Source organism: Rhinolophus hipposideros, assembly GCF_964194185.1.
Source record: "Rhinolophus hipposideros genome assembly, chromosome: X".
NCBI lineage: Eukaryota > Metazoa > Chordata > Mammalia > Chiroptera > Rhinolophidae > Rhinolophus > Rhinolophus hipposideros.
In genome coordinates this window covers 48605017-48620043 of record NC_138046.1, presented here as the reverse complement: position 1 = coordinate 48620043, position 15027 = coordinate 48605017, and the positions used below count along the sequence as shown (strand labels likewise).

General features: G+C 37.0%; 1 pseudogene across 1 annotated transcript; it reads right to left on the bottom strand.

Annotated features, from left to right (window-relative positions):
* Window positions 1-679: 679 nt before the first annotated feature.
* LOC308494759 (importin subunit alpha-1-like) lies at window positions 680-2259 on the bottom strand (annotated as a pseudogene). Its single transcript has one exon. The product of its transcript is annotated as an importin subunit alpha-1-like (transcript).
* Between the last annotated feature and the right edge of the window lie 12768 nt (window positions 2260-15027).

Sequence of the window (15027 nt, the reverse complement as noted above, 5' to 3'; positions counted from 1 at the left end):
ATTTGCACTAATTATTGTAAATATTTGTGCTCTTCAAGTGAGTGACAGGCCTAATTCCAAAAAAGATTGAAAAGAAATTGAATGTGGGGTGGCTGGTTAGCTCAGTTGGTTAGAGCGCAATGGTCATAACACTAGGGTTGCCGGTTCAATCCCCACATGGGCCACTGTGAGCTGCAACCCCCACAACTAGGTTAAAACAACCACTTGACTTGGAGTTGAGCTGATGGGTCCTGGAAAAACACACTTATAAATAAATAAAATTTTAAAAAATATTTTTTATAAAAAGAAATTGAATGGTTAATATAAGAAAGTCGACCAAAGAAGAAGGGTTTTAGCCTGGTGTCAAGGTTAAAATGAATTCTCTACTGCCTACTTCTGTCAAAACTTATTTTTTTTTAATTACTCAGAGTTTTTTAAAATTTAGTCTTTATTTTTAAATTTAGTCTTTATTTTATAGTGTCTTGCAGGACACTGCAAGATATGAAATTCCGCATAGAAATAAGAAACCCATGGAGAGGAGTAGCTTTGTACAGTATGTACATTTTGGAACTGTTCAAGTATAGTTTCGTTGTAAAAAGTGCTACAATTACAAACCACATTTAAAAAGAATTCTTAGTAGGGAAAAGTTAGACAAACTTATACCATAGCGCACAACAGCTTTATGCCTCCGCTGTACAATTTAAAAGTTAAAGATTCCAGGAGTGGCATCCAGAACTTGGAATCTATAGCCGTCAGAGGTAGTTTCTGGCACAACATTTTTGTCTTCCTCTTCCTCTGCAGAAAAATACTTCTCAATCAATTTTAATGAAGCTTTGTATACAGACTCATTTTCATGGTTTTGCAGAGCTTCAATTTTGTCCATACCTCCACATTCTTCCATCATTATACTAAGTTTCTCAGTTTTGTCTAGTTTCTCTGCAGCTTGAAAGATATTTGAAATGGCATCCAGAATAACAGAATCTTTTTGGTATCTTTTGCAGTGAAAAGTTTCATCAATGGTTCTATTATGCCACAATGAACAAGGTACACAATCTATTCAACTCTTCTACCACTTGTATAGTTGGTCACAGCCCACACAGCTTCCTTTTGTGTCTTAAAGTCTGCCTTAGAGAGAACGCCAATGAGGAATGGAACTAATCTATGGTTCACTACTTGCTGTATGTGATCCTGGTGGCCAGCTGTGATGTGTGACATTGTCCACATGTCTTCCTTCTGGACGTTAGTTTTGGAGTTTGTTAGCAGGCTGGGAAAGACAGTAGTGCTCTCGCATCTATGACAACCTGAGTCTGTTCATCGCTCCCAGTGGCAATATTTCCAATGGCTCTTAGCGCAGGAGTCACAATTGCCAATTCAGTACTTCCTAGGATCTTCACAAGTTGGGGCACGACTCCTGTTTTCACTACCATTTCAATCGTTTGGACCATCAGTAAGGTAGGAAATGGCCCAGAAGCTATCTGCTAACAGTTCTGTATCGTTGTGATGCAGGAGATGAACTAAAGTAGGAAGAATTTTCTCAACAGCATCTCACGGGGGTGCAGGGTTCTTGTTGCAACATAGGTGTGAAAGTGTCCAGGTAAGATGACATAAGTAACCACATGCTAAAGATCACACAGCAGGAACAGCAAAAAGAGCCAACAGTGGGTCATCTGCACCATACTTGATAACCAAGTCTTGGAAAACTGAACCATCACCTGCAATGTTCCTAGAGCCCATATTGCTTGTTCACTGATGTGAGCATGGGGTGATGCCAATAAGGAAATGAATGCTGGGATAGCACCTCCATCTACTACAGCCTTGGTCTGTTCTGATGTTCCAGAAGCAATGTTACTGAGGGCCCAAGCAGATTCAAACCGAATAGGACTACAATAAGTTCTACCCAAGAAGGACACAAATTTGAAATTAAACCAGCCAGGATGATGTTGTCTACCGGTGGCTGTTTTTCCCTAGAAAGCAGTTTCCTAACAGCTTGAGTAGCTTTGAGCTGACTTTCCAAATTCTTGCTATTTATGCCTTTGACAATATCCTCTACAGACCAATTTACAGTGCCCTGGTTGTTGCGGTTTTCCTGCAGTGGAGAAGAAGCATCATCAGGAAACGAGCTTACATTTCTCCTTTTCAGCATCAGGTCATCCTTCTTAGCTTTCCTGAGCTCCACATGAACTTCTATTTGGCACTGCCTCATTTCTATACTGTCTTTCCCCTTTTCTTTAATCTGTTAAGGCGGGCAGCTGGTTAATTAGCATTCTTGTTGGTAGACATGGTTATGAGACAAAGGGAGAAATCTACACAGCCACCTCAGACTTTTACAGAAGATGGTGCAGAAGCACACAGGCTGCAGGTCCGCTACTCGGCCAACGAACACCATGGATCAGCCAGATAACCATTTCTACTCAGACACGACATTGCTGGTAGAAATTATGTTCCTGTGTTTCACATGCAAAAGTATATATAGACAAGTTAAATATATTGAATAAAGTATATTATATAGTCAGATATTTAAAATTTTCAGGAGATTATCCACTAAGACTAATTTTACAATGAAAAGCATATGTGTGTGTGTGTGTGTGTAGATCTATCTATCTATCTATCTATCTATCTATCTATCTATCTATCTATATCTCTCTATCTATATCTATATATATATATATAAAATATAGCGGAGTGACATCATATGAATGGCGGCATCGGGGTGCACTTTTTGAGTTCTTCTCCGGATCTTATCACAAACGGGACATATAACCCATCAAAGAACTATTTGCTCATCATGCAGAACAGCTAAGACACTCGTGGAAGGATTACTTAAAGGTGCACAAATTGGGCGAGCAGAGAAAGAGGGAAGGGAGCGGAGGGAAATGTGGCCCCATCTGAGACATGGAAATGCGGTCCGCACCTGTGGCTGTGGGGACGTGGCCCACATCTGGGGCTGTGAAAACATGGTCCACACCTGTGGCAGTGGAAACGTGGCTGGCACCCACAGCTGCAGAGATGCCAGCGCTGAACAGAGAACACAAAAGTCAGGAGGTGGGCTCTTTCCCTGAGTCCCACAGCTGATCACTCCCGCAGGGGAGGGGGGACAGCTAGGTGGGCCCTAGGGCAGACAAAGAACTCAGACTCCATACCTGGGCCCCTCCCCCGCTCTTCCAATCCTATCCCCACCATTCCAGAGACTTAAACTGGCCCCTGAACTGAGGAGTAGCGTCAGATTACACAGGAGCCGTAGTGTTCAGGCTCTGGAAAGACTGGCAGGTAGCTATGACCCAGGGAAGAGGCTGGGAAGAGTGTGATTTTGGCTGGACTAGGAGAGAAGAGACTCCTCCACCCCCAGCCACCACCTTTTCCGACCTGCAGGAAGAGTGTGACACGGATGGCTGGGAGAGAGAAGACCCCTCCGTCCCCAGCCCCCACCCTTTCTGGCCTACCTAGGGTGGGGCAATTACAACTGCAGAGGCACTCCCAGGGATCAGCAGTAAGTGGCAGACACAGCTCCTGGCTTTCAGCAGCTCAGAAATCTCCCACCCGCCACACACACACACACACACACACACACACACACACACACGGAAGAAGTGCCCTAAGACTCAGGAGTATTGGACACAAGGCTAGTGGTACAACTCTCGGTGTGCATATGTGGAGGCAAGGGCAGAAACTGCATTGACTTTCTAAAAACTATCATCCAGACCCCTCAGACACACACATTTCAATCTACAGTCCCAAAGTCACTCTGGACACCAGGTGACTGGCTCTGCCTACACAATAGGCAGGGGACTCTTTGGTACAGCAGAGGACAACCTGGAGATTATTGGTGGGCTTAAGCCAAGACTGGCGCTGCTTTATGTTTTGCTTTGTTTTGTTTTGATTTATTTTCTCTTTATATCTATGATATCTTTGCCCGTGTTGAGTGGGGGTTATTGGTTGTTTTTACATGTGAATGTATTTGATTTTTTCTTTGTTGTTGTTGTTGTTGTTGTTGTTGTTGTTGTGCTTGGTGATTTGCTCTGCTCTGAAATTACCCTACCAGGGCCCAGCTTAAGAGGCACAAGATTCAACATATCCAGAGGCCAACTCCAGACCAAACCAGAGTACTACCGTGTTTGACCTACAAGTCACACATCCAGAGGTAATTCTCTACAGGCACAAGAGCCAATAGAGGCCAAACCACATTTAAGTGGTCAACCTTCACACAGCAGAGCACCCTGCGGTGGGCAGAGCCAAGTCTCACAACTAGTAAGCCTAGGAGTTAACCCCACCTACTCACAAGCAAAAAGCAATTAAAGATCTTCTTTAACAGGACAATATACACAACACAAGAGTTACCTTTGGAGCACACGCAGAGGAGAAGAATGAAGTAGTGCAAGTCAAATATAAAGGATACATACGACATAAGGTAACCCAGCAAGAACTAAGAACTCTAGGGGATCTACCTAATACATCAAAGCAACCACAGAGAGTCACCCAGAATGGGGAAACAAAGAAAAATGTCCCAAATAAAGAACAGAAGAAACCTCCAGAAGTGGAACCAAATGAAACAGAGGTAACCAACCTATCAGAGACAGAGTTCAGAACACTGGTGATAAGAATGTTTAAGGAGCTTAGAGATGACATAAAGAAGGATGTATAAATCATAACGAACAATCAGTTAGAACTAAGGAACACAATTACCAAAATTAAGAACTCATTTGAAGGAATTACCAGCAGGTTAGATGAAGCAGAGGAACGAATCAGTGACTTAGAAGACAAGTTAGCAGAGATCACCCAAACAGAACAACAGAAAGAAAAAAAGAATATAAAAACAATGAAGATGGTTTAAGAAACCTCTGGGATAACATCAAGCACAACAACATGCGCATCATAGGAATACCAGAAGGTGAAGAGAGGTAGCAAGGGATTGTGAACATATTTGAAGTAATAATGTTGAAAAACGTCACTAACCTGATGAAGGAAACCAACATACAAGCCCAGGCAGTGCAGAGAGTTCCAACTAGAATAAACCCAAACAGGTCCACACCAAGGCACATTATAATTAAAATGGCAAAGCTTAAAGACAAAGAGAGAATCCTAAAAGCAGCAAGCGAAAGACAGAGGGTTACATACAAGAGAACTCCCATAAGACTATCAAATGACTTTTCTACAGAAACATTGAAGGCCAGGAGGGAGTGGCAGGAGATACTCAAAGTGATGGAACACAAAGGCCTAAAACCTAGAATGCTTTGTCCAGCAAGGCTATCATTTGAAGTTGATGGAGAGATAAAGAGCTTCCCAGAAAAGAATAAGCTAAAGGAATTTATTACCACCAAGCCAGCATTGCAAGTAATACTAAAAGGACTTTGGTAAATAGAAGAAAGATGAAAACAATCTACTACAAATTTAAAAATGGCAATAACTATGTACCTATCAATAATCACTTTAAATGTAAACGGATTAAATTCTCCAATCAAGAGACATAGAATGGCTGAGTGGATAAGAAAGCAAGACCCTTGTATATGCTGTATACAAGAGACTCACTTCAGATCAAAAGACACACACAGGCTGAAAGTTAATGGTTGGAGTAAGATATTTCATGCAAATGGAAATGAGAAAAAAGCTGGAGGTGCAATACTTATATCTGACAAAATAGACTTTAAAATGAAGAACATATTAAAAGATAACAATGGGCAGTATATAATATTAAATAGATCGATCCAACAAGAAGACATAACCCTAGTAAACATCTATGCACCCAACATAGGAGCAGCTAAATATATAAAACGGATACTGACTGACATAAAGACAGAGATCAACAGTAACATTATTATAGTTGGGGACTTCGACACACCTCTGACAACAAGGGACAGGTCTTCCAGACAGAAAATCAATATGGAAACAACAGCCTTAAATGATACATTGGACCACTTGGATTAAATCGATACTTTCAGAGCATTTCATCCCCAATGCTGCAAAATACACGTTTTTCTCAAGCGCACATAAAACATTTTTTTAAGATAGACCATATGTTAGGCCACAAAACAAGTCTTGATAAATTTAAAAAAATTGAAATCATACCAATTGTCTTCTCTGATCACAGTGCTATGAAATTAGAAATGAACTACAGGAAAAAAACTGGAAGACACACCAATTAATGGAGGCTGAATAACTTATTACTAAATAATGAATGGGTCAAGCAGGAGATCAAGGAAGAAATCAAAAGATATCTCGAGACAAACGAAAATGAAAACACGACGACCCAAAATCTATGGGATGCCACGAAAGCAGTCCTAAGAGGGAAATTCATAGCATTGAAGGTCTACCTAAGGAAACAAAAAACATAACTAACTGACAGTTTATCTTCACACTTAAGGGATCTGGAAAAAAAACAGCAAAATAAGCCCAAAGGGAGCACAAGGAAGGAGATAATAAAGATCAAAGCAGAAATAAATGAAATAGAAACCAGAAAAACAATACAAAAGATCAATGAATCCAAGAGTTGGTTCTTAGAGAAGATAAACAACATTGACAAACCTTTAGCTAGACTCATTACCTCAACTCATTAAAAGAAAGAGAGAGAGGACCCAAATTAATAAAATCAGAAATGAAATAGGAGAAGGGACAACAGACAGCACAGAAATACAAAAAAAAATTAAGAAATTACTATGAGTAACTATATGCCAACAAATTTGACAATCTGGAAGAAATGGACAATTTTCTAGAGGCGTACAACCTTCCAATGCTAACTCAAGGAGAAACAGAAAACTGAATAGACTGATTACCACCAGGGAAATTGAATCAGTAATCAACACTCTCCCAATAAACAAAAGACCTGGACCAGATGACTTTCTTTACAGGTGAATTTTACAAAACGTTCAGAAAAGAATTATCACCTATTCTCCTCAAACTCTTCCAAAAAATCCAGAAGGAAGGAAGACTCCCAAACACTTTTTACAAAGCCACTATCACCCTGATCCCAAAATCAGACAAAGACACCATAAAAAAAGAAAACTACAGGCTGATATCTCTAATGAACATAGATGCAGAAATCCTCAACAAAATGTTAGCGAACAGAATTCAGCAATACATTAAAAAGGTCATACACCATAATCAAGTGGGATTCATCCCTAGTATGCAAGAGTTGTTCAACATCCAGAAATCAATTAATTTGATACACCACATTAACAAAATGAAAAATAAAATCACATGATTATATCAATAGATGCAGAAAAAGCATTTGATAAAATCCAGCAGCCATTTATCATAAAAACCCTTAAGAAAATGGAAATAGAGGGATCCTATCTCTACATAATAAAGGCCATATATGATAAACCCACAGCTAACATCATACTCAATGGGGAAAAGCTACAACCATTCCCCCTAAGACTAGAAACAAGGCAAGGTTGCCCACTATTTCCACTTTTATTCAACATAGTGCTGGAAGTTCTAGCCACAGCAATCAGACAAGAAAAAGAAATAAAAGGCATCCAAATTAGTAAGGAGAAAGTAAAATTACATTATATGCAGATGATATGATACTATATATAGAGAACCCTAAAGACTCCACCAAGAAACTGTTAGAGCTGATAGATGAATTTACTAAAGTATCAGGAAGACAAAATTAATATTCAGAAATCAGTTGCATTTGTATATAACAATAATAAAACATCAGAAGGAGAAATTAAAAAAAGCAATCCCATTTACAATTGCTCCAAAGAGAATAAAATACCTGGGAATAAATTTAATCAAAGAAGTAAAAGATTTGTACTCAGAAAATTATAAGACACTGAAGAAAGAAATGAAAGAAGACATAAATAGATGGAAACACATACCATGTTCATGGATAGGAAGAATTAATATAGTTAAAATGTCCATACTGCCTAACGCAATATACATATTCAACACAATTCCTATAAACTACTAATGATGTTTTTCACAGAAATAGAACACATAATACTAAAATTTATATGGGACCATAAAAGACCCCGGATAGCCTCAGCAGTCTTGAGAAATAAGAACAAAGTGGGAGGTATAACAATACCTGACATCAAATTATACTGCAAGGCTACAGTAATCAAAACAGCATTGTACTGGCATAAAAACAGACACATAGATCAATGGAACAAAATAGAGAGCCCAGAAATAAATCCATGCCTATATGGCCATTTAATCTACAACAATGGAAGCAAGAATGTACGATGATGTAAAGGCTGTCTATTCAATAAATGGTGCTGGGAAACCTGGACAGACACATGCAAAAAAAATGAAGCTGGAACACCTCCTTACACCATATACAAAAATAAATTCAAAATATCTTAAAGACTTAAATGTAAGATCTGAAACTATAAAATAACTAGAAGAAAATATAGGAAGAAACTTCACAGACATTACCCAGAGTAATTTTTTTACTGATATATCCCCTCATGCAAGGGAAGTAAGAGAAAAAATAAACATGTGGGATTACATCAAACTAAAATGTTTTTTCAGAGCAAAGGAAACCATCAATAAAACAAAAAGGGATCCTACTGAATGGGAAAAGATATTTGCCAATGATATATCTGATAAGGGGTAATATCACAAAACTATAAAAAAAACTCACTCAACTCAACTCCAAAAAAAAACAAACAACCCAATTAAAAAATGGGCAGAGGACTTGAAGAGACATTTTTCTAAAAAGGACATACAGAAGGGAAGAAGACATATGAAGAAATGCTCAACTTCACTAATCATCAGAGAAATGCAAATAAAAACCACAATGAGATACCACCTCACCCCAGTCAAAATGGTTATCATCAATAAGTCAACAAACAACAAGTGCTGGCACGGATGTGGAGAAAAGGGAACTCTTGTGTACGGGTGGTGGGATTCCAGATTGGTGCAGCCACTATGGAAAACAGTATGGAGGTATCTCAGAAATCTGAAAATGGAACTACCCTAAGATCCAGTAATTCCACTCCTAGGCATGTATCCGGAAAAATCCAAAACTCCAATTCAAAAATCTGTATGCACTCCTATGTTTATTGCAGCACTTTACACAATAGCCAAGATATGGAAACAACCGAAATGCCCATCGGTAGATGACTGGATTAAGAAGCTGTGGTACATTTATACAATGGAGTACTACGCAGCCATAAAGAAAAAAGAAATCTTATCATTTGCAACAACATGGATGGATCTAGAGAACATTATGTTAAGTGATATAAGTCAGAAAGAGAAAGACAAGTACCATATGATCTCACTTATATGCGGAATCTAAAGAAAAGAATATGTGTATGAACTAATCAGAAACAGTTTTGGGGACACAAAAAACCTAGAGTTGTTAGATGGGCGGGGAGGAGGGGGTTGGGGATGGGGAGAAGGGTGAAGGTATTGGGGGGCAGCTGGTGACCACAGGATGGCCTCAGGGTTTTTTGAGAATTACTTTGGGGAACTTATTCAATAGTGTTTGGGGATTTTGTTGGCTGTCCGATGGACATGTGTCCTGTTTGGGAGACCACCTCAGGGATGCTGTGGATGCCTGGTCATGGCGTTGTACACCAGAGACTGGACATTAATGAATGCCAACTATAATTTTATGTGTATAATGTGATGGCTCGGTGTGAGGTCTGGGTGGTGGTGGATGGGGGGAGGGGGGTTCACGTTGTGAGGGATGTAAAAATAAAATAAAATAAAACTATAAAAAAATAAAAAATAAAATAAATAAAAATTAGAACCTAAAAAAAAAAAAGAAGCTGTGGTACATTTATACAATGGAGTATTACGCAGCCATAAAGAAGAAAGAAATCTTATCATTTGCAACAACATGGATAGATCTAGAGAACATTATGTTAAGTGAAGTAAGTCAGAAAGAGAAAGACAAGTACCATATGATCTCACTTATATGCGGAATCTAAAGAAAAGAATATGTGAATGAACTAATCAGAAACAGTTTTAGGGACACAAAGAGAAAACCGAGAGTTGTTAGATGGGTGGGGAGGGTGGGGAGGATAAGGGGAAAGGTGAAGGGATTAGGAAGCAGCTGGTAACCACAAGATGGCCTCAGGGTTTTTTGAAAATTAATTTGGGGAAGTTATTCAATAATGTTGTAAAGATTTTGTTGGATATCTGATGGACATGCGTCCTATTTGGGAGACCACCTCAGGGATACTGTGGATGCCTGATCATGGCACTGTACACCAGAAGCTAAACATTAATGAATGCCAACTATAATTTTATATATATAATGTGATGGCTCAGTGTGAGGTCGGAGGGATAGTGGATGGGGGTAGGGGGGTTCACAGTGTGAGGGATATAAATGATGAACGTCTAAGTATTACCTTGTCTTGTACACCTGAAACTAATAAATTAAAATTAAAAAAAGAAGAAAGAAATCTTACCATTTGCAACAACATGGATAGACCTAGAGAACATTATGTTAAGTGAAATAAGTCAGACAGAGAATGACAAGTACCATATGATCTCACTTATATGTGGAATCTAAAGAAAAGGATAAGTGAATGAACTAATTGAAAACAGTTTTGGAGACAAAGAGGAAAAACTGAGGGTTGTTAGATGGGCGGGGGGTTGGGGATAAGGGGGAAGGTGAGGGCATTAGAAAACAGTCGGTAACCACAAGATGGTCATGGGATTTTGAAAATTAATTTGGGGAACGTAATCAGTAATGTTGTAAAGATTTTGTAGGGTATCCGATGGAAACGTGTCCCATTTGGGAGACCACCTCAGGGAAGATGTAGTTGCCTGATCAATGCACTGTACACCAGAAGCTGAACAATAATGAATGTCAACTACAAGTTTATATATATATATATATATATATATATATATATATATATATATATATATATATATAGAAGAAGTGGAGTACAGCATTAGGAGTAGAGACAGTGGAAATGTAATGGCTGGGTGCGATGTCATAGGGATAGTGGATGGCGGGAGAGGGGTTCCACACAGTGTGAGGGATATAAATCATAAACACCTAAATATTACTTTGTCTTGTGCACCTGAAACTAATAAAAAAAAGAGAGGAAAAAATAAAAAATAAAATAATAAAATATAGCTTATGTATATACACATATATAGTATATATATATATATATATATATATATATATATATATATAAAACTACATATGCATGTATATATATATATATATCACATATATATCGTTTTTCTTTTTAGTTCTGAATTAGAAGTGGCATATATGAATATTTTAATTCTCACAATATAGTGTGGCTGTTTCACACTGTATATATACTCTTTTCTGTCGAAATGGGATAGGTAGTTATATATAGGATCATGATATTCTTTTTATCCATGTGTGAAATGTGAATAATGATTACTTGATAATCATTATTTTGAAGACTTATGTTACCAAATCATTTAGCTAAAAAGTAGAAATTATGGATTACTTATTGAACAAAAGTTTATTTTGTGTTTACAAAAGGAATGTGTGGGGACAGAGCCAGGAGTGCAGTTTCCAGGCTCTTGGCGTCACATAGAAAGGTGCTGGCTCAGGTAGTAGATGGTCATCAGCTGTGACTAGTTGGCCATCAGCTATTACCGGTTAGCCATTGGCCACTGATATAACTGGTGTGGCTACCTTAACAAAAAATGGGGGCTAGCAAGAAGATGGTGGCTGAGCTAGCAAGCGCGGAGTGTTTTGGAGCATGGCGGAGTGAGGATTTTGGATTCTGTGGCTCCTGCTTCCTGTGTCTCCCACCCAGACACCAGCGAGAATACAGTGGTATGACTCCCCTACCTATGGCTCCGTGGGTGTTCCTTTTTCGCCTAGCCACGTCCTGCGTTGTAATGTGGGGAGCGGGACCAGAGACTGCACATGACACCCTGCATGACAGAATGCTTTCACAATAATTTATGTATCATTCCTTTTGTAGAAGTTGAAATTTCTTCTGTGGTCAGCACTTGATTAGTCATAGTAAATTATGCTTTTGAGACTGTTTTAAGAATTAGTAAGCTTTCTGCTTAATTAAGTCTTTTGTTTATACTATTAAGTTGTCACCTCACTTAGCTCAGATGAAACTTGTCACCCTACAAGGAAGGTGGTCAGCATGAGGAAGCGGTTTTATTAGGATGGTGCTTTACATAGTAGTGAAGGGCTACCCTTTGTTAGCAATCTGGGTCAAAGTGTAAGCTAGAGTTAAGGTTACTGGCAGACTTAGGGATGCTGGACAGACTTATAGTTCCTTTTAAGTCACGTTTTGATAGAAATTTCTTCAATAACACATCCATAGTCAGAGGTCAGACCAAAGCGCATTCCAATGCCAAATGGAAGTCATGTTGGGTTCAGTTATTTTAGATAATTCACCTTCTGTTTTATTAATATAGTACTATATGAACTATTCCATTACTGCATATATTTAAGCATTAACTTCAATCAACTCTCCTTTGGGCTTAAAGAACATGGCTTTCTGCATGTTAAACCTGATCTTTGTTACTCTTTGAATTCCCTTGTAGCTCTGGGATGCTTTGGTATTAATTGAATTAGATTTTGGGATCTCTTTCTCAGATTCAAACTTACGCTCACTGGTTTTTAGAAATTAACAAAACTGATTATTTAAAGAGGAAGAACTTAAATCTACCTAATTCTGCTATGTACTCTGCTATCTATATGGAAGTACTTTTGTAGCTATGGTAATGAAGTCAATAGATAGGAAACAAGTGATTCCTTCTCCCTTTTAAAATTTTGAAAACTTGCTAATAAGGGAGTGAAATTGTTACCTTGAAAAGAATTCCAAAAGCCCATCAGTTTTTGCCCTGTCTACAATGATTACTTTGTGTTTAATTTCAAAAGAATTCTCAAGCTCTACAATCTCTGGTGTGGTATGTTTATTTCATCTTTATGCTTGGGAAAAAAGATAGTAAATGTGCATACATTCTATGTAACATATAAGCTTGTATGGTAAAGGCATCGGAGTTAATTTTGACACGTATGGGAACTCAAAATATTTAAGAATTAAATCTTATCATAAATGCTGACAGAACCTATAAGTCCATGTATTATAAAACCTCCTGCCACCAGAATTAATAAAATGAAAATATTAACATTGGTTTTGATAACAGCCTCCTAGGATTCAAACTGTACTTTAAATATTCAAACACACTGATTGTAGCAAGCAAGACTTGCATTTTAATTTTTGTAAGTTTGGCTTACTCTTCTTTCATGAGATGTTGTTCTTGTGCATTAAAAAATAATACATAAATATTTGAAACTGGAGCTACATTATACTTTTTAACCAATCACTTTCAGCTGTACTCATATGTAATTTATTTCAGTTAATATGAGAATTGGGGATCAAGTTATAACTAATGTGCAAAACTGCTTTGTATATTTGGTGATTTTGTAATGTAAGTAATTGGTTAATTCTTATTAACTGATACTATTACTAATGCAGTACACATTTAAAAATCATGCTACATTTGCCCTTAGAATTAGATTTGAAGAGCTCAACTTTAAGTATACATGTGGTATACATGTGGGGTGGAGAACTTATTTTTTTTATTTTGTCAAAATAGATATTCCTGGACAAGGCTTCAGGAAATATGCTGTTAGGAGATGTTTAATGTATAATAAACTCCACAAATTTTGTACAATAAAAAAAGTAAAACTGTGTTTTAGTATTTTTCTTTTTAATTTATGCATTCTTTATGTAGTAGATATACCATATACATGCTGAAAATATTTTATCCCAGTTTGTTATTTGTCTTTTGATTTTTCTTATGTTGTTAATGTTGCACATTTTAAAATATATATACTTGAATTCATGGATATTTTTCCCCTTTATTGCATCTGGATTTTGAATCATAGGTAGAAAGCCTTTTCCCACACTCAGCTTGCATAATTTTGCTTTTTTACATTGAATCTCTCTCACCCACTGGAATTTCTTCTTCTCTATGGTGTGAGGTATGGATCCAATGTTTTCTTTTACAAATTGTTATCCATTTGTCCAAACACTATTTAATAAAAAGCTCATCTTTGTCCCTGAGATTTGAAATGCCACCTTTATCATGCACAAAATTTCCATATGACTTTGTCTGTTTCTGAAGTTTTATTCTATTCCATTGGTGTGTCTCTCTGTTGCTTTTAAATAGGTTATTGCTAGCATATATGAAATATTAATTTCTATATGGCAATATTATACCTACCTTCTTTCTGTACTCTAGGTTTAGCTATATTAGTTTTTTTTTATTACTTTATCTCTTTAGATTTTTATGTAGATAATATTTCTGCCAATAATGGCATTTCCCCTCTTTCTAAAAGTGTTTTATAATCATTTTCCAATTGCTTGACAAATTTTATACCTTTCATTTCTTTACACTCTCATCCATTAGCAAAGACTCTAGTAATATATTGAATAATGGTACTAATGGCCAGCACCCTTGTTTTTTTAACTTTTTTATTTTAATGGGGAGAGTTTTAACGACTCAGTTAAGTTGGATGTAAGTTTCTGGTAGATATCCTTTGTGAAGTTAAGGAAGTTCTAATTAGTTTTCTATGATTTAAAAAAATCATTCATGTTTGTTGAAATTCATTAAGTACTTTTTTGTCCTCAAAATAATTGATGATTTTATGGTATTTTTTCCCTTTGCAATCTATTAATGTGTAAATATAAGTTTTAGATGTTCTAGAACTTATCTACGCTTTATCATGATAGATAGTTCTTTTCCCCCAATTTTATTGAGCTATATTTGACATATAACATTATTATTAGTTGAAGGTATACAATATAATGATTTGATATATGTGTATATTGTGAAATGAATACCACCATAAGGTTAGGTAACACATTCATCACCTCATATAGTTACAATTTTTTGGAGATACTATTCTTTTTAATATTGGGTTCTATTTGTCAATATTTTTGAGATTTTTCCCATTTAAATTCAAAAGTGATATTAGCTTATAGCTCTATTCTCTTGTGCTATCGTTTTTTTTTCCAGGTACATAAAATGAGAAAATTTAAGTTGGATAATATTCATCTTTTTCAATGCTCTGGAATAGTTTGTATTAGAAATTGTATCTGAATATTTACCCATCATACCAGCTGG